The following is a 21664-nucleotide window of genomic DNA, read 5'->3' on the forward strand; positions in this document are numbered from 1 at the left end:
AACCATTGGGCTTGTAGCCATGAGCTTTTACTTTGAACGTACCTTTCAACTCTAGGCAGCCAGTTTACAGTCAACATTATGCTGCTTTCATTTCTTTTCTCCCTCCCTCCCTCTCTCTCTCTGTCTCTCTGTCTCTCTCTCTCTCTATATATATATATATTCAATATATACATATATTTAAGTTAGTTTATTTATTTACTTTGAGAGTGTGCTCATGCATGAGACTGGGGAAGGAGAAGAGAGAGACAGAGAGAGAGGGAAAGAGAGAATCCCAAGCAGGCTCAGTGCTGTCAGCATGGAGCCTGATGTGGGGCTCTGTCTCACAAACGCTGAGATCATGACCTGAGCTGAAATCAAGAGTCAGACACTTAACCAACTGAGCCACCCAGGCACCTTGGCTTCCATTTTTAGGACTGGCGTGCCCCTATTTCTTCTTTATCTTATGCACTGCGTTTGAAGAATCCTATTAGAAACACTGTCCCTTGGGAATCAAAAGAAGGCTGCAGTAGGCAATGCAGGGAAAGGAAAGAAGGAGGCTGTTCAAATCGTAATACTTTTCTGAAAGGAAAAAATTGGATCTACTTACCATTTTAAAATGCTCTTTTTAAAAAAAAATGTTTATTCATTTGTGAGAGAGAGAGAGAGAGCGTGAGCAGAGGAGGGGCAGAGAAAAAGACAGGGACAGAGGATCCAAAGTGGGCTCTGAGCTGGCAGCGGTGATCCAACACAGGGCTCAAACTGACAAATCGTGAGATTATGACCTGAACCCCAGTCGGATGCTCAACTGGCTGAGCCACCCAGGTGCACCAAAATGCTCTTTTGATTTTGATTTGAACTATTGCCCTAGAGCTCTGATACATGGTGGCCTCCTCAACATATCCCAGTAGTGGTCTGATTCCCATTGGTTCCTAGCTTTGGGGTCCCAGTCCTCTTCTTGGCATTTTTCCCTTCTCTTATGCCTTGACCTTTTTGGCCATGGTCATGAACCAACCTACCTTCCATCTTGACCTCCTCCCTTCTTTCGCTTATTCCAACAAGTAAGCAAGCCTTCTCAGTTCCATCACCTCCTTAACCTTACTTCTCCTCTGCATCTGTCACAATATAATTGATTTCCCCTCTCTCCTGGTTATGAAGAGGCAGACAAGCACTGGGTTCAAATGTGGCATTTGCCAGTTAACCTCTCTAATTACTATCTCCTTGGCTGTCAAATGGGATAATGATAGTAATAATAATAATACTCATCTCATATAGTTGTCATGTTGTTTCAATGAGTAGGTGAGTTTTAAGTGCTTAGCATAGTGACTGGCTGGCACATAGAAGCTATTCTACTAATCTTACTAGTAGTAGTAAGAGTTTTTGTGGCGGTAGTCATGTTAGTAATATTTGGGGACCCAGAAGACCTTGCAACACTACTCAGATTAGTTTGTGATGACATTTCTATGCTCTTCAAAGTACCCCACAACCCTTCTCAAGGCTGGCCTAAAGAATTAAATCCTAAGGCCCTAAGGTATCAATTGTATGTAAAGAATTAATTATTTACTCTGCATCTAGAACAGTACTAGCAAAGCACCTTTCCTTGGGAGAACTGAGGAAAAGGTCACTGGAATCATTTTCTGTGGAGCTTAATTCTCTGGAGAAAACTCTGTTAGGAAAAGCTGATAAAGAATAACTTCACCTTACTTCACAATGTTGAGTTTGTATTTGAAAGCCATTTGATTTAGAAGGAGTGTGACCCAAAGGGGATGAAACTAATAGATAAATTCCAAATACAGCATGCTTGTAAGGCATTCTGAAGGCTGTCTCCAAGAGGAATGTTTCTGTTTAAAGTTATCCTCTGTAGACCTGATCCTGAAACCTATTTCCCAACTAATAATTTTCATTTTTACATTATTGAGCCTGAACGCTGACCATAGAGTTTTCTTGCAGGTGGTGCTAAATAAGAATGTTGATGCATTTATTTCGGAAGCCATTGGGGAATGCTGTTCAGAAGTTTAGCCGATCTCACTTTCCCTGCACAATTCTTATTAAAAGATGAAAATATGCTTTTGGTTGACATTCAAAAAGAAGACAAAGAAAGGGCAGATGTCTGGAATAATACTGCCACGTCAAGTCTTCCCTTTCATTTGCCTCTCCGTGACAAGCAAAATACTGGTTGGAGACGTGGGAAAACTTTCCAAATTCATTTGAATTGTGAAGGCACAAAACCCCAAAGTACCTAGATAGTGATGGTTGTTCTGAACTGTGGCGGAGGCGTTTGGCTCAGAATTACCACTTAGACTTGTTAAATTTAAAAATAAAACAGCTGGTTATTTCGCCAGCAAAATGGGTTTATTCGGGAATGGCAGAAAATTGCAGTTTGAAACATTCCGGTTATAGCCAAACCATTGGCAAATTGTGAAAACAAAAGAGAGAAATGCTTTTTTATACAGGAGAGAGGAGTTGGGAGGGGCTGTTACAAACTAAACTGGGCTTTTCATTGGCCGAGTTATGTCAGTCTCTCATTGGCTGGGCTGTTGCCAGGCAAGGAGAAAGTCTTCCACTCTTCTGCAAGGATAGTAAAACCTGGCTTCTTTCACTTTACAGGGTGTGCGGGATAATAGGGCACGAGAGCGCCACCTCCTGGTCTCCCAGCTTCATTTTATTTATTTTATTTAATTTAAAAAAGATTTTTTTTTAACGTTTATTGTTGAGACAGAAAGAGACAGAGCATGAACGGGGGAGGGTCAGAGAGAGAGGGAGACACAGAATCTGAAACAGGCTCCAGGCTCTGAGCTATCAGCACAGAGCCGGACGCGGGGCTCGAACTCACGGACCGCGAGATCATGACCTGAGCCGAAGTCTAACGCTCAACCGACTGAGACACCCAGGCACCCCTCCCAGCTTCATTTTAAATGAGGTTTCCGTTACTCATTTCCACAGATTGGAGGAAGAGAAAGTGGCCGGCGCACTTTGTCTTTTAGAACATCCAGCTCTATGAAGGAGATTGGAACACGGTGATGAAGTTAGAGGGAAAGGTGCATGGGTCAGTTTTTCCCCCCAAATAAATCATGTAGCTCCAGAGTACGAACACTGCCTAGAACTCTGAAGGGACCACCTGGCTAGAATGCACCAGTGTGTTAGGGAATAAAAAGGTGTTTCCAGTTGTCTTTTGGGAAGTGGTGAAATGCCAGTGGTTTTGCAGTCTTCTTGACATGTTCTTTGCCTGGATTATTGTGCATGTATTTTGATTCAGGGCAGGGATAAGAAGAGTGAACATGAACAGGATCTGTTACCAGAAAAGCAGCACTATCCTGTTCTCAATAAGCCCCACATTCTGAACACATACTCCAGCTCATTCCATCCACAAGGTAGACTGATTCAACATCATGATGACTCCGATACAGTAAAACCTTAATTATAGCTAAAAATTGGCATCATCATTCTGCCTTCTGCAATCTTGCCTTTAGTCTCTTTCAGTGGTATTAATATTTAAGCTATTTAGATAATTGAAAATTATTTTTGTGAAAAGGTTAAGCTATGTATACATTTGTATTACAGGGATATTTTGCTTTTCCTGTAGAGATTTATCTTAACTTTAAAGATTAAACATGAAATAAGCCATGGAAAGAAAAAAGAAAAAGAAAAGGCAGAATGGTAGATCAGAAGAATGCTACTTTCAACATCTCCTTCTAATGAGCCTACAATTAGATGAGGATCGTCAACATGGTATTGGCCAAAGCCCAGACAACTGTTTTTCAGATTTGCTGGAGATAGGGATGTTAAGGGAAAAGAAAGTTAGGAAGGAAATTCTGTGCTGGGAAACCTCCATGCTTCTGTGTGTTTATGAACAAACTCTAGGAAACCGATAGTCCTCTGAACACCCAGGTGAGCTCATCTGTGGAAAACCCCTGGCTCTCATCCTGCAGTATACTTTAAATAGCTCAACTCGCTGAAACAGAGTTGAGGAGGTGATTTTTTTTTCTTCCTAGTAAATTTGTAATACAGCCTAGAAAAAAAGCATTTTCTAACTCTTTTCAATTCTTTATTGCTACATGTCCTACACCCAACTGCTTCTCCACCTGCCCCCTTCCTCATCTACATAGCAGCAACTGACTAGACTGGGGGAAATTTTATACTGAATGACACATCAGAATCATGGACTATTCTGTGATCCATCAGATTAACAAGTTTCTTCAAGGCATCCTAAAATGGGAACTCAGTACCTGTGATAAATGAAGCTATGCTCATGTTACCTAAGAAGGTTAAGGAAGGAGGGGTGGTGTGCCATCGCAGGAAGCAAAAACTCAGGGAAAGAGATCATTTTGATGACAACTTCGTCAAAACCAGGAGCACTGAGCTCTGTGCTTCCACATCATCTTACCTTGACCTGCACATATTGTAATGAGATGTCCTGTGCATCCTGTTCTGTGTCTCTGATCAAAGGGCATGCCCTGATGACTGTTTAGGTTTAAAGATACTCCAGGAGCAATCTTCCTTCTATATGCACGTCAACCCTGGGTAGGAGAGACCTTACACCGTTAGCCTCCTCCTGACGGTGTGACTAGAAATTCAACCTCACATTGAACCCTGAAAACTGTGTCAGTAGCATTTTGGGGGCTGCTAATGAGAACCATAAAATAACACTAAAGAAAGATCTGAACGAACATGCCAGATGACTGCATTTGTGCTCCCTGAATTGGGTGTAAGATTTATGAATTGAGTTTGGGGCTGCCTTAGTATCTAGCCTCTCATAAAATTTGGCCGCTGCCACTGTTTAAATAAAATGGAAGATAAAAGTGGTTTCAAGAGTGTGATGAAATGATTGCGTTATTGAAATGCTAATTTGGATGTGGCAACTGCCTAAGAGATGGTCCTGCTTCTGAGACACAGCCTGCACTTCTGAAACATGTGCCCAGCGAATGCTCCTTTCTTCTGATGGTGTGTGTGTGTGTGTGTGTGTGTGTGTGCATGCACATGCTTTACTGTTTGACAAGCCCTTCTATGAATGTCAACCTTAGTGTATTTCTACCCAGGGCATTTCTCTGTGGCTGCTTTACCACACAGTTTTAATTATCATTGGCTGAACACATGAGCTCTCCTGTTCAAATACCACTACATGCTTGACAAGACTTGGAACCTTCTAGAAAAGGGTCCCTGGCTCAGTGACTCTGACCATGGACTAGGTAATTTGCTTGACTATTCACCTGAAGCAAGAGGAAGAAAGTGGATTATTGCCAGCTCTGGAGGGGTCTAGTGAAGAGGCCATTCCCATAGACCTTTGGCCGGACTCCCTCAAGTGAAATGGCTTCATCCAATCACCTCAGCCTCAACAGAATGATAGGCTTTTAGAAACTGAGCAGTACCTGAGGCACTGTTGTCACTGTGGATAAACACATGGATAATATCTGAAGCATAGGCAGTCCCTGCAGCAATGCAAATTGAAATGTAAATGTATTTTGAAAAACCAAAGCCATAGGTTTTAAAAACTCAGCATGGTGATAAAAATGTCCAGCAAATCTGCCATTTGCGTGTGACGTCTAAGGGAGAATTCTTCAGGGCTTGAGTTTACTTATAAAGAAGGGAACCATGAAGAATTGTCAATATAACACTAATTGTGGGGGATATTTATTCAATTCAAGTTGCTTTCTCCATTGGCACAATTGCTAAAATGCACCACTCGGCCTCTGGAGTATTTTACACTTTCCTTTCTGTAATTATAAATGTGGAGGCAGCTGAAGTATAATACCTGGGATGTAAAAAAGGATCCAGAGAGAAAAGGAAAAAAACCCATGACAGAGATGAAAAATACCATGTTGGATCTCGCAACCCCTGGCTCAGTGAGGGCTTTTGGGTCATTCATCTTGCCTTTGATTTGTCTGCTTTTTCACTTCAACTAGGTTTACAGGTTTTTAGCTGAAACCAATTAAAGAGAACCAATTGGCAGGGTTAGCACTTGTGGTGTTTATGGTGCGCGTTGTATTGATTTATGCTGTGCGGCAGCTACAGTGAAAAGCAAACTATATGAAGAGGAAAGGAAACCTCATACTGGGGAGGCATTACAGTGCACAGGATTAATGTGAGGGCAGTAATGAACGATGCCATAAAGAAAGCTGCTGACTGTGCAAGATCGGGCAACAGGAGTATCTTTTTCTTTTTAAGAAAGACACATCGTGGCAACAGTTTAGTTACAAGTAATTATGCAAGATGCTTACGATCAGTTGACAATGCAGTACTCTTTCACTTGAAGTAGCAGAAAAGGATGCAGGAAAAGGGAAGGCATTTGCTGGTTGTGTCTAGCATCTTTAGGTTTCACATCTTTCAGGACAAAGACCTATCAGCAGTCCCAAGGGAACGAGTTCTGGGAGAATATTGTATGGAAGTTATTGAGTAGAGAGACAAAGATAACTTTGTTAAGATCTTGGAATATTGGAAACAGTTGGTTGGTCACTTAAGCCTGGCAGGTCTAAATACCGAGTGAGGAATTCTGGAAAATGAGAAGCCCTGGAGGGAATACATGTAAAATGGAAGTGGTGAAGAACAGTGAACAAATTCTGAGTTCTGTTTCTGCCTTCCAGCCATGCAGGGCTTAGAATGCTCACTGTGATGCCTTTGGTCTTAAGGAGTGGTTGATGGTTTACATGCTACATCACTCAAAACGATCTTCTTTGGCAGAGGGTAGAGAGTGGGCAAAACGCTGGCACTTGAGAACATAAGCCTCAAGGGCTCTACCTTGGAGTGGGAGAGGTGAGAATTGTAGCCTTCTGTTTGGGGACTTCTATTGCACAGGCTTAGGAAATTCAGGAAAGGTAACCAAAAACTCTTTTGACAAGTCTTATAAATTCTTGGAGACAAAGAGCTTTGATTATTGAAGAAAAAAATGTTAAGGCAAGTAAATGTTAAAGCAAGTAAATGGTTTGGAAAATAGCTCCGGCTGGATAATCATGTAAGGCTTGCTGATTTAGTTTTAAACCTCATAAAGACAGGTGAGTCAGGCACAGCCTTGGATATTTGTAATGATAATAATTATTATTATGGTGCTAATATTCTTGCCTTGTCTTTTTTTAATAACTTATCCTGTTGTAGTTTTTTTTAAGTATGATAATATACATTGACTCTTTGATTATCAAAACAGTCCTATAAGTTTGTAAGCTTAGGTATCATTATCCCCATTGAAAGATGAAGAAATAGCCTTAGAGATATTAAATGGTTTATTGTGGCAACTGATAAGAGGAAGGGGAAAGGAACTAATAATTATTGAAGACTTATGACTCACCAGATCCTGAACTAGAATATGAATATCTCTATATATGAATATATATGTGTGTACACACACACATACACACACACACACACATATATATGGTATCATATATATATGTATCATATATTGTATATATATGTGTATATATATATATATATATATATATATATATATATCTTTGAAAATACATTTCAATGTGCCTTTTTTTACAGAAGAGGAAGCTGGACTCAAGTGGATTAAATTGCCCATAGGTCAGTAACAAGCAAGAGGGAACACTGGGCTTTGAACCCAGCTTACAAGCTCTGGCTCCTCTTCTCTCTTTCTTTCTCATTTAACCATGATGATTATTTTGTTAAAAAAAGAAGTCCCTTGGTCTAGCATGTAAGGAGCTTGGAAGTCATCACTTCATCCTAACAACAAGTAAAATGCTGAACAATATGAAAAATCAACAACTCTTGTAAAATCTGTCAGAAAAGTAAGGATACAGGACCAAATTTTGCCCCTAAAATCGGAGAGACAAACAGGCAGATACAGAGAACTACAGCTTTGAGGAGCAGAAACCCAGGAGCATAAACTTCCACCGGAACCAGCGCCAGGATAGAAAGCCTGGGCTGGAATTGATAAATTGCTGGAGGCTCAGTGTGGCTAAATCTGTGAGGTAAAGATTCCAGGGGGGCTCAGCCATAGAAAAGTGGCCTTCACACTTTTGCGTTTTATCTCTAGGAGCTCAACCAGGTTTTCACAGTGAAAATCAGAGAAAAAAAAACAACAACCCCCCACCCCCCACCTCCTCCCTGGCAAGGCTTTTGGCAGAGGGAGGGGAAAAGTAACCACTTTGAAATGTGCTAGAACATTGTGTTCTTCCTAACAAAGCCTTCCCTTGAGAGAAGCTATTTTATAAAAGCCTAATCTACTGGGTTATTAACAGAGCCTCACTGATGGGGAGAAGGGATACACTGAACTCCAGTCATCTCATACCACCTTAGGAGGTTCAAAAAATTAAAAAACAAAACAAAACTGAGAAACACTTATGAAGTTCCCAGTGTATGGATACAGACTCACTAAAAGACTGAGATCTAATCACAGGACCATAGACTGCTTTTCCTTCCCCATTCATAACTTACCATGGCATTGTTAAAGTTGTGCTTATCATAATTCCTTTTACCCAGTACATCATGTCCTCCATTAAACCCAAAATTAGAAGGGATGCTATGTGTATATATATTTAATTAATTTTTCATCATGATAAGTGTACTTTTTAATCCCCTTAACTATTTCACCCATCCCCCTCTACCACCTCTTCTTATCCATAGTTTGGCTATCATAAACATAGAGGTGCATATATCCCTTTGAATCAAATTGGTATTTTTGCATTTGTTGAGTAAATACCCAGTAGTACAATTACTGGATCATGGGGTGTTCTATTTTTACATTTTTGAGAAAATTTCCAACTGTTTTCCATAGTGCCTGCACCAGTTTGCATTCCTACCAACAGTGCAGGAGGGTTCCTTTTTCTCCACATCCTCTCCAACACTTATTGTTTCTTGCGTTATTGATTTTAGTCACTCTGGCAGGTGCAAGGTGATAAATCTCATTGTGGTTTTGATTTACATTTCCCTGATGATGAGTGATGTTGAAAATTTCTTCATGTATCTGTTGGCTATCTGTATGTCTTCTTTGGAGAAATGTCTGTTTATGTCTTCTCATTTTTAAATTGGATTATTTTTTATTTGGTTTTTATTGGGCATTGAGTTGTATCAGTTCTTTATATTTTTGGATACCAACCCTTTATCAGATATGTCATTTACAAAACTCTTCACCCATTCATTAGTTCGTCTTTTAGTTTTGTTGACTGTTTCCTTTGCTGCGCAGAAACTTTTTCATTTAAACTATTCCTAATAGTTTATTTTTGCTTTTATTTTCCTTGCCTCATGAGATATATGTAAAAAAATGTTGCCATGGCCAATGTCAGAAAAATTACTACCTATGCTTTATTCAAGGATTTTTATGGTTTCAGGTCTCACATTTAGCCCTTTAATCCATTTTGAGTTTACTTTTATTTATGGTGAAAGAAAGTGGTCCAATTTCATTCTCTTGGACACAGCTGTCCAGTTTTCCTAACACCATTTCTTGAAGAGACTATCTTTTTCCCATTATATACTCATTCCTCCTTTGGTGAAGGTTAATTGACTATATAATTGTGGGTTTATTTCTGGGATTTCTATTCTGTTCTGTTTATCTGTATGTCTATTTTTATGCCAGTACCATACTGTTTTATAGTTATTACCACTTTGTGTTATAACTTGAAGTCTGGAATGGTGATATCACCAGTTTTTTCTTTTTCAAGATTGCTTTAGCTATTCACGGTCTTTTGTGATTCCATACAAATTTTATGATTGTTCTAATTCTATGAATAATGCTATTGGTATTTAATAGGGTTTGAATTAAATTGTAGATTGCTTTGGGTAATATAGACATTTTATTTATTTATTTATTTACTTATTTTTTTTTAATATAGACATTTTAACAATATTTGTTCTTCCAACCCATGAGCATGGAATGTCTTTCCATTTCTTTGCATCATCCTGAATTTCTTTCATCAGTGTTTTATAGTTTTTAGGGTACAGGCCTTTCACCTCTTTGGTTGAGTTTATTCCTAGATATTTTATTGTCTTTGGTGCACTTGTAAATGGGATTGCTTTCTGAATTTTACTTTCTGCTGCTTCATTACTAGCATATAGGAATGCAACAGATTTTGTATCCTGCAACTTTACTTAATTCATTTATAAGTTCTAATATTTTTTGTTGGGGTCTTTTGGATTTTCTATATATAGTATCATGTCATCTGCAAATAAGGAGGGTTTTACTTCTTCCTTACCAGTTTGGATGCCTTTTATTTATTTATTTATTTTTATTGTCTCATTGCTGTGGCTAGGACTTCTAGCACTATGTTGAATAAAAGTGGTTAGAGTGGACATCCTTGTCTTGTTCCAAACCTTAGAGGAAAAACTCTCAGTTTTTCACCATTGAGTGATGTTAGCTGTGGGTTTTTCACACAAGGCCTTTATTATGTTGAGGTATGTTCTCTCTAGAATTATTTTGGAGAGGGTTTTTATCATGAATGGATGCTGTACTTTGTCAGATGCTTTTTCTGCATCTACTGAAATGATCATATGGTTTTTATCCTTTCTCTTATTGATGTGATGTATCACATTGTTTACTTCGTGAATATTGAACCATCCTTGCAACAAAGAAACAAATTCCACTTGATCATAGTGTTGATTTTTTAAAATGTATTGTTGGATTTGTTTTGATAATATTTTTTTCAGAATTTTTGCATCTATATTAATTAGAGATATGGCCTATAGTTCTCTTTTTTTTGTGGTATCTTTATTTGGTTTTGGTATGAGGGTGATACTGGCCTCATGGAACGAATTTGGAATGGAATAACTATATATTTTAAATGTTTATTTATTAATTTATTTATTTTGCGAGACAGAGAGGTGGGGGGGAGAGAGAGAGAGAGAGAGAGAGAGAGAATCCCAAGCAGGATCCTCCCTGTCAGTGCAGAGCCCCATCTGGGGCTCAATCTCATGAACTGTCAGATTATGACCTGAGCCAAAATCAAGAGTAGGATGCTTAACTGACTGAGCCACCCAAGCATCCCTGGAACAACTATACTAACTTCACAAAGAACCGACTTCAAAGCAAGGAAAATTATCAACGGTAAGGAGGGACATCACATAATGGCGAAGGACTCAGTATTCCAAGAAGACACAGCAATCCTTAATGTGTATATACATCTAACAATAGGATATCAAAATACACAAGGCAAAAATTGGTAAAATTTCATGGAGAAGTAGATAAAAACACTCTTAGGGTTGGAGGTGTCAACACCTGTGTATCAGAAGTGGGCAGATCCAGCAGGCAGAAAATCAGTAAGGATGTAGTTGAACTCAACAGCACCATCAATCAATTGTATATAATTGACATCCAGACTACTTCATTCAACAACAGCAGAATACCCATTCTTCTCAAACCCATATGAAATATTTGCTAATTCACTAATCACATTCTGGGCCATAAAACACATCTTAACAAATTTAAAAGACTAGAAATCATACAATGAATGCTCAAACCACAATGGAATTAAACTAGAAGTCAACATCAGAAAGATAGGTGGAAAATCCCCAAATGCTTAGAGATTAAAAAAAAAAAAACAACATACTTCTAAATAACATGAGTCAAAGAATAAATCTCAAGAGATATTTAAAAATACGTTGAAGTAAATGAAAATGAAAACACAACTTATCAAAATTTATTAGAAAAATTTTGCAGTGAAAATAGTGCTTTAGTGGAAAATTTATAGCTTTGAATGCATATATTAGAAAAGAAGAAAAATCTAAACTCAATAATCTAAGATTTAATTGTAGGAAACTATAAAAAGAAGAGCAGATTAAATCCAGAGGAAGTAGAAGAAAAGAAATAATAAAAATTAGAGCAGAAATTAATGAAATTGAAAACGTGAAATCAGTAGAGAAAATCAATAAAATCAAAAGCTCTAAAAGATAAATAAAGTTCTTTATAGGTTAACTAAGAGAAAAAAGAAAAGTCAAAACTTATTGAATCCAAAATGAAGTAGGTTAAATAGGTGAAGAGGATTAAGAGCTGCAAACTTTCACTTATAAAATATATAAGTCATAGGAATGAAAAGTACAGCATAGGGAATACAGTCAATTGATATAATAACTTTGTATGGTAACAGATGGTAACTACATCTTTTAAGATGAGCATAATGTAACGTATATAATTGTAGAATCACTTGTTGTACACCTGTAACTAATATAATATTGTATGTCAACTATACTTCATGAAAAAAATGAAAGAGGGACATCATTACAGAGATCATGGACATCGAACTGATAATAAAGGAATACTATGAACAAGTTTGTGTCCCCAAATTCAGTGACCTAGATGAAGTGGACCAATTCTTAGAAAGACATAACCTGCCAAATTGCACACAAGAAGAAATAAGGAATCTGAACAGGTTTACGTCTGTTATAGGAATTGAATCAATAATCAATAATCTCCCAAAAAAGAAAACATCAGGCCCAAATGGGTTCACCGGTAAATTATACCAAATATTTCAGGAAGAAATGATACCAATTATCTGCAATCTTTTTCAGAAAGTAAAAGCAGAGGGATTACTTCCTAATTCATTTTATGAGGCCAGTATTACCCTACAATAACCTAATCAGACAGACATTACAAGAAAACTATAGACCAGCATCTCTCATGAACAAATATACAGTCTTAACAAAATATTAGCAAATCAAAATCTACAATGTATAAAAAGAATTATACACCATGACCAAGTAGGATTTATCTTGGGTATGTAAAGTTGGTTCAACCTTTGAAAATCAATTAATGTAATCTATCACATCAACAGGCTAAAGAAGAAAAATCACATAATTGTATCAATAGATACATACAAAACATTTGGCAAAATTTAACACTCATTTATAAAACACTGAAAGAATGAATGAGCTAAGGGCTTACCTACATTTCCTATTTGTTTCTTTGGTGTCAACTCCCTTTACTGAAATTTCTTTTTTTTTTTTTAATTTTTTTTTCAACGTTTATTTATTTTTTTTGGGACAGAGAGAGACAGAGCATGAACGGGGGAGGGGCAGAGAGAGAGCGAGACACAGAATCGGAAACAGGCTCCAGGCTCTGAGCCATCAGCCCAGAGCCTGACGCGGGGCTCGAACTCACGGACCGCGAGATCGTGACCTGGCTGAAGTCGGACGCTTAACCGACTGCGCCACCCAGGCGCCCCTGAAATTTCTTTTTTTAAAAAAAAAATGTTTATTTATTTTTGAGACACACACACATACACACACACACACACACACACAGCATGAGGAGGGAAAGGGCAACAGAGAGGGAGACACAGAAACTGTAGCAGGCTCCAGGCTCCGAACTGTCAGCACCGAGCCTGATGCGGGGCTTAAACTCACAATCCATCAGATCATGACCTGAGCCAAATTCAGACATTTAACTGACTGAGCCACCCAGGCACTCCCCCACTTTCTTGAAATTTCTGATTACATTTATGGGTTCCCTCTTTCTTTCAACATCCTTCATTCTGTCCTGGTGATACCATTTCTCTTAGACATGACAAACTTAGTAGCATTTATCTCTCACGCTGATTTTTCTTTCACATTTCCTGCTTTGCTGATTAAAACCACACTAACCTAGTAATTGTAACAAATATGTGTGCTGGGATTTGGAGGTTGGGTTGGTGGTATCAGCCTGGTGAAGTTTGGTATGGGAAAGCTTGCAAAATAGTGTATTTCAGGGCAAAGACCAAAACATCCATCTCAGTTGGGAAGAATGGCAGATCAGATTGAAAACTTGTCACAAAAGACTGAGATTATTATGGTTATTATATTTAGAATGCATATTAAAAGAGAAAAGAAGTGGAGATGATTTAGAGGTCTACTACAAAGTTGTTGGAGAAGAAAAAGATGTGATGAAGTCTTGATAACACAAAATATTTTTAAGCAACCAACCAACCAACCAACCAAATAAAAGAAACATATGCTTATTACGTGGGTTAGATACAATTTTAAGTCTGCATAAGGGTAAGCATGGGCAAGACATGAAGAAAGTACCCTGAGTAGCAAGCTCAGAAATGTAAATTCTAGTCCTGGCTGGGAGAAGTAACTCTGTGATTTAACCTCCAGGGGCCTCATTTGTATTTATTCACCTGTGATGAAACTGAGTTCAGACCACAGACTTTCTAGGACCTCTTTGGATTTAAGAGTTGCTTTGGTGAGTTTTTTTTATAGATATGTAGGTTGGAACACCCTGCAGGCCAAAGAGGCACCTTGTACTGTGGCCTGAATTCTAAGAGACGTTGGCTCCCCAGGCTGTACAACTCTATTCTCACACTACAGTGACCTTGGGCCTTTGATGTCTTTCTCACTTACTTACCAGAAAGGACCAGTTACCCATAGAAACAGGGCTCAGAATCTTCCAGCTTGGAAAAATTTAGTTCCACCCCATAAATTTCACAGGAGAGAAGCTAATGCTTAGAGAGAGAAACATATCTAAATTCACACAGCCATGTCATGGCAAAATATTTAGTAAAAACCTGTGTGTCCTGATGTTGCTCAAGTTTTCTCACCCTGCACCCTTAACTCATGCATGCATGCCTGCATTTGTTCACTGAGTACTTTCTGAGTACCTATAATCAACTCAACATCTCTTTCACCTGTTAGAAATCAAAAAGAGATAGGAATTATGATCTCTATTTAGAAACATGGTTTTTTTAGACATACGTGTTGATGAACTCTCATTGTTGGCAATTTTTTCTGTAGTCATTTTCATTCAACATTCTGTCGGCCTTAGCATTCTCACTGAAAAATATTGTACATTTGTTTTTCTGATGTGGGCAGTAAAGCAGAATGGTAGATACTTCCTGTATCAATTACAATATGCTGAGCTGCAAACACCAGAGCCCCCCAACTCCCTTCCCTCTGCCAAATATAATGGCTTAGAGAACAGAAATTTTACTTATTCCCCATTTAACAGGCAATTAGTAGTTCTGTTTCCCATAGTTTTTTCAGGGACCCAGACTGATGGAGGCTGTGGCAGCTTCAGAACAGACTTACACGGATCCCCTGGGTGCCAATACTCTGTCAAATGAAGAGAAAGAACATAGGTGACTGCATGTACATTTTTATGGGCCAGGCCTTCTATGGCCTGAACACTTTTGCTCACATTGTATTGGCCAGAAGTCAGTCACACGATCACTTGTAAGGGAAAGACAGGCTGGGGATGTAGTCCAACTTTATGCCAGAAAGAGGAAAAAACTGCCAGCAGCCTATACCACACTGTTTCATACTCAACCACATGGTGAAATGTGTTCTTAAATCTCACCTTTTATTCAACCATTGCATGAATTCCAACTCAGATTTAGTTCAAGTCTGTGGAGGATGGTTTCTTTTGATTGTTAAAGGGCATATGAGTTCATCTTTGTTGGAAGCCAACTAACTTCCTTTTTTCTATGGTATTTACCAGATGCTTTTAGAATTCTGCAAGTAAATTAAAAGGTTCAGTATTGCTTTCTAATAATCAAATACAGAACATGAGTTATAAAGTTTTATCTCTATGCCTCACTCAATTTGTTTCACAACAAACAAAAAACCATAATCATAGAACATTTCAAGCAACATACATAATGTCTTTTATTAAAATAAACCAAAATAACAGCAGCAAAAACAAAAGCTTTGCTTTACCTTAGATATTTCTGAGGGATTAAAAGAAGAGAGCCTTAATTACACATATTTTTTAAAAAATCTAATAAAAGATGACCAGAGAAATAACTTGTATTTCACGAGAGATACATTTGTATAATCACAGAAATATGATTTTGCCTACCATTAACAACTTAACATCAGAAAATTCGTCAACCTGCCAGAAACATTTTCAGCAATTCATATGACTGACCATTAAATCTAAAATGTGGAGATTTAATAACAAGATAGATACGAATGCTAGGCAAGATTATTAAATCACTGCTAAAAGACACAAAGCGAATCCTGGACTGAGATCTTTATGGGGACCACTCGCATATAATTTTGACTTAAAATGTCCCATCAAACAGTACTGTTGCTGTAGATTTCTATATAGTTCATTCCTATATTTTTGCTCAAATTTCCTTTTCAGCATAGCTATCTCTGATTGCCTTATGAAATTTAGTCTCCCTTCTTGCTGTCTACCCCTCTTTTCAGCTTCTTTATCTTATAGAACTTTTCGTTATAACACACTATCTTCTATATTTACTTTTTTATTTGTCATTGTCCCTATGAGTCACTAAGTGTAAGTTCAAGGAAGGAAGGAACTCAGCCGGTTTTGTTCATTGTTGTACTTCCCAGCACCTTGAACAAAGAGTACCTGAATTAGATTAGGTTCTCAATAAATTTAGGTTGAATAAATGACTTTCTTGTTTCATGTAGAAATGAGGTTGCCTTATGGTCACGTGACTGAGACATTGGTCATGGGTTATGACACACTGCACTATCATGACCCTGCATCAGTTGGCTTTTGCTGCCGAAATAGCTACCCCAAAACTTAGTGGCTCAAAACAATAATTATTAATTTAGCTTTTGGTTTTATAGGTCTGAAATCTGGGTTGGGCTCTCAGCTGGGTGGTGTTTTCGGTCTTCTTCGGGCCTATTCCTGCATCTGTGGTCAGCCTCGAGTCAGCTAGAGGGCTCGGCTTCTGGGGTTGGCTGGCTGTCACCTGTGGTGATGGGAGTGACTAGGCCATGAGTTTCATCATCTAGCAGGGCAGCTCAGGCTATCCTCATGGCTGCTACTCAGGGTTCTAGGAGTGAGAGCAGAAGGTGGAAAGCCCTTTGAGCATATATCAAGACTGGTATAATAAACCTCTGCTGCGATCTGTTGGTCAAAGCATGCCATCATGGCAGCTCAGGTTCAAGAAATGGAGAAGTAGACTCTATCTCCAAAGGGACAGAGCTGCAAAGCCTGCTTTAAAGAACGTGGAGCCAGGTGAGGAAAGAGTGCTCTGTGGCCACTTTTGGAAGCTGTCACCAAGCCTTCAGCGTTTTGGTCTGGAGGGCCTACTGATTGATCCTGAACAAGTGCTTTTCCACTAAAACATCATAAAATCGAGGAACGTAATATAGGAAGTTCAAATGCACATCTAAGGGTGACATCCTCATCTGCATATTTGAAAAGCCTTCCCTGTGAGGGAGGACTGATTGTCAGCTGCATAACAGTGATCTCCTTCCTTTCTCCCCCACAATATTAATTATGTTCCATGCTGCATGCGTCTCTGCTCAGCTATCTACTTTACCTCTCAATAAAAAGAGATGCTGTTTCAAAATAAATAGCCCGATGCACTGTAAAGAAGCTGCAGATACTTAGAAACAATATTTTCTAAATATTTATAAGCTATATTTCAAGATCCGTTACATTCAGTGAATTGTGGAAATAAATATCAGACCTGCAAGTGACCATCCCACAGCGCCAGTGCGGGAGCCCAATTACTCATCTGTAAACAGACAAGTCACCATTTGAAACTCTGTCCTCGGTCTTACAGCTCTGTTTTTAGGTTCTACCCAGTAAACAGACCCAAAGTGTGAAACTTGTTTTTTTCTTACTGAAAGGGAAAAAGAGTACCTTCATTATGAGGAGGAGCGGCAGTGTTGGTTTTATTTATTTTTTAATTGCTATAGGACATAAGGGAAATCATCTAGTTAAACTGATCCAAGCCTCAACTGGAACAGGATACAGTGACGTGGGGGGAGGGAGCGGGCAGCGGGAAGAGGACAGAAGAAGCCAGAGTCTTTTCGTGGAGAGTTTTGACCTTAATTCAGTTGAAAAGAGCCAGGCTCGCAGAACTGCAGTCTGGAAGGAGAGGTCAGCCAGATGTGAGCACTTAGGCCACATTTCTGGACCAATCTTCTAATTCTCTTATATGGCTGCAGAATGAGAATGAGAGGGAAGCAAGAAGACCCACAAGTAATTCATATAATGTGTATGTGTAGAACACTCTGTGCTCTTTCTTTGCCCTGGCAATGTTCAACTTACAAACGACTGGATTCAGATCTAGGCAGGGAGATGAGCAGTGTGTGATGAAAGCCTGACTGTATTGAAGTAAATGTAACTAAGGTCTGCAAAGATTTGGGGAAAGGTTTGTTCAGTGTGGATGTGGAATCTTCTATGTAATCTTTGAGAATAGGTGGCTGGTGAATCTAGAAGAAGTATTTCTGGTAAGGTGGGCAAAATTGAAAAGATAGAAATGAATTAGGGTATTTATAGACCATGAGGAGTTCTTTGCATTCAGTACAAAGAAGGGTGGTCTGAATGCAGAAGGATGCTTGCTGGGGAGCAATGAAAGCCACAAAGGTAGAGAGTAGGCAGGGAACATGATAATCTAGATAAACTACCAAAGACTTTAAACAAATATCTAAAAATGAGTGTGTGAGAAGATGGACAAGGATGTTGTGTCTCATCTCCCAGAAAAATTTCAGAGTCCAAAAACCAAGATCTCCATCACAGTGATGAGTTCTAGCAAAGATACACAGAACAGAACATGACCAATTGACCACCTAAAACCCACCAGATTTATCAGAAGTTTCTGCATCAATGGTAGATAATGACTTAGAAAGGAAAGCAACAGAGTCATTCTCTATCTCCCTCATTCTCTCTCTCTCTTTCTCTCTGAATCTGAGAGGTATATTCCAAGGCACAGTTATATGGACTGCACTCTTGAGGAGTAACAGTTAATTTTAAGGCTTTTATCTGTCACTGCAAAGAATGACCCTTCTGGAAACTCACAGTACTTGGAAACTTGAAGTAATGCCTCTCTTTAGTCTCTACCCTTCTCTCAGTGTTCGTTGCTGGTATTGGACTATAATTCTCTATAGGCAGGTTCTTCAAACAAACAAATAAATGAGCAAGCAAACGAATATTCTGCACTGATGAAATATTCTTGCCATCATTCCTCACACTAGCTTCTTTTCTGTCAATATGTTCCTTCAGTCTTTTTTGATTGGCTCTCTCTATTCCAACTTTTCTAAGGCAGATTACTGCCTGGCACAGATCTTTACTGATATTTTATCTTTACTTTTATACTCTTACCAGATCATCTGTGTGTTCCCACTGTCACTAATGCAGACACAATTTCCAAAAGAAAAGTAATACATTCTATTTTGCAAAGAGACTTAAAAACTCCTTTTAACTTATTTCACAAATTTTATTGGCAAGTTATACCTACTATTTTTTAATAAATTAATAAGCTTACTTATTATAAAAATAATAATTTTTAGCACAGAAAAATTGAGGTCATGTGAAAGTAAAAATAATAAAATCACTGAGAATTCTAATTTGCAGAGATAACTACTATTAATATATGGATTATGGCATTTGCTCTCTTGTTCTATACATCTACAGGCATAGGCAATACCCATATATACACAGAGATTTTGGTCTAGGAACGAGAGAGAAAAAGAGGAAAATCCACTCTGATTTTATTTTCCCCATTACCTTTTTAAAAAATCCAAGTTACAGTCATAATTACTCAGGTGAGGGGGAAAATAAGTCATGCATATTTTATATGGAGTCCATCATGAACAACTTAAAATATCAGTATTTTCCTGACTTAATCTTAGCAAACCTTAGAACTTCTTTACTAAATTCAGTAATGCAGTAAAAAAATATATCAAGGTCATATTACATGCTACCAGGGAGGGAAAAGAAAACAACAGGCAGGTTGGTAATTACAGCGGAGCCAGCTACCAGAAAGGGTGAGGGGTCTCTTAATAAGTCTGTTAGCATTTGTAGCACTGTCTCACCCCCACTCTCAATTTGAGATTTTACAGCCTCCACAGAACTATTTTTAAAGACCCAAATTGGTTCTTCAAGGTGTGAATGACAGAGCAAATTTCTTTAATTTTTTTTTAAGTCCCATTGTTTAGAAACAACCAAATGCTTAGCCTTAAAAACAAAGTTTATGCAAAGGAGACTAACTGTAATCAATACAACATACAATTTTGTTGATAGCGTTCTCTACTGTGGGAATTTAGGAGTTATTGAAAGCATCTACACGGAAAAATAAAGTACTTAAACTGCTTTAAATCTACTGTCTTATTTCCCAAAAGGTTTATACTGAGTGGAAGATTTGTTCCTTTAGAATGTAAAGGGAAAACACCTTGGAAATTAATATAAACTGGGAAAAAAGCTTTTAGCTGTTATTAGTCTGTGTTCTCAACAAATGTATCAAAATATCAATATGGAGGTGGGCATATTTTTATCTGAACTTGGTTCTGAGTCAATAAAAGTTTGGGTTCTTTTTTTGGCAAAAAGTCACAATAACGTAACTTAAAAAGTTTCTGGAAATATTTATTGTATACAGCCCAGAAGATGAAAAGAATGTAACTATTATTCTTGGTTTGTTTTGAGGTTATTTACTTAGGGCTAAGCACCTCATTTTTCTTGTGTACAAAAAGTAATTATGCAGTCAAAAGAAATATAGCTCATATACTTCAAAACATATGAAAAATGTAAAACTTTATTACACACATTAATTTCTAACAAAGGACATCTCTAACATCAGTGTAACTGGGACAAGCCAGATAACTGATGTATATATATGGATGTTTCTCCCAAATGGGTTTTATAAAGGCAAACAAACAAATAAACAATTTCTTCTTTTATGTCTGCCTCTCTTTTATAAATTTTCGCTTCCCAATATAGGCAATAGTTTTGAGGATTTTCTTTTTTGGTGTGTGTATATACATTGATATATTCTGCTCAAGTTAGCCTTCCTTGCACACCCCCCACCCCATTCTTTATTTTATTGTTTCAAGTTGCTCAGGTTGAATCTATTTCTACATATAGTAAAGCAAAGATACGAAAACCTAAAAATTATGAAGTAAATACGTTCATGGTTTTTCCAACTGGGATCTTACCCATCCCAACCTTCTGGAAATGTCAGGATATTCTTAGAAAGCCATGTTTAGTGTGAGCCAAGCCTGCTCTGTTAGCCCTCATTCTTCATTCCCCACGCAGCAGCTCCTAGGATAACAAGATCTGGATTCTTGCCACTTTAGGCAGGAGGATTTGTGGGTTGCCTTCAGTTGTCTCAGGGCCCAAAACAACGAATGGCTGATTCACTGGGGTCATGCTGCACAATGTGGTATGCAACCAACATAAAGGATGGACCTCATCGTGTACACACTAACTAATAACTGGAGAAACTGTTTGATCAGTGAAAGACAAATAACTATAATAAAAGCAAAACAACAAATATTATCTCATACAGGGTAACAGAACTTGACATTTTAAACTGTCAAGCCAGAAACAATCAATGGAATCTCATCATCTTCCTTAAATATGCAAGAAGTGTCTCGAAGTTTGAAGCTATTTTTGAAAAATAAGTGAAAAATAAATTTAAGAGAGGGAGGGTGAGTATATGTCTATGTAAGTATATTTGAAGGTTGGGGAAGGGTCAGAGAAATAGCCATGAGAAATATCACAAGGAAAAACAATAAATAGTTCCCTTATCAGGATAGGATATGATAATATGATAATCTATGAAAACAAAGGATTTTTCAGAAATGAAAAGCATAGCTCTCATTCAGTTCATTCAAGAAATGTGATGTTTTGAGGATCTGAACAAGATAAAATCTGTGGTCCAGCTTGATGAGTAACTGATTTGCTGATGCAGTGATTTAACTGAGCAAAGTAGATTGTTTTGGAGAGACTAACTACTGCAAAAGTCACACATTACTGAACTACGGTATAAATTTTCTGTCCGTTCTTTCTTTGTTTTTCCTCTGTGGTAGTATAACAGGGGACAATCTTCAAAGAGAGAATTGGCTATGT

This window comes from Acinonyx jubatus, chromosome A3, assembly GCF_027475565.1.
Source record: "Acinonyx jubatus isolate Ajub_Pintada_27869175 chromosome A3, VMU_Ajub_asm_v1.0, whole genome shotgun sequence".
In the NCBI taxonomy this organism is placed as follows: Eukaryota; Metazoa; Chordata; class Mammalia; order Carnivora; family Felidae; genus Acinonyx; species Acinonyx jubatus.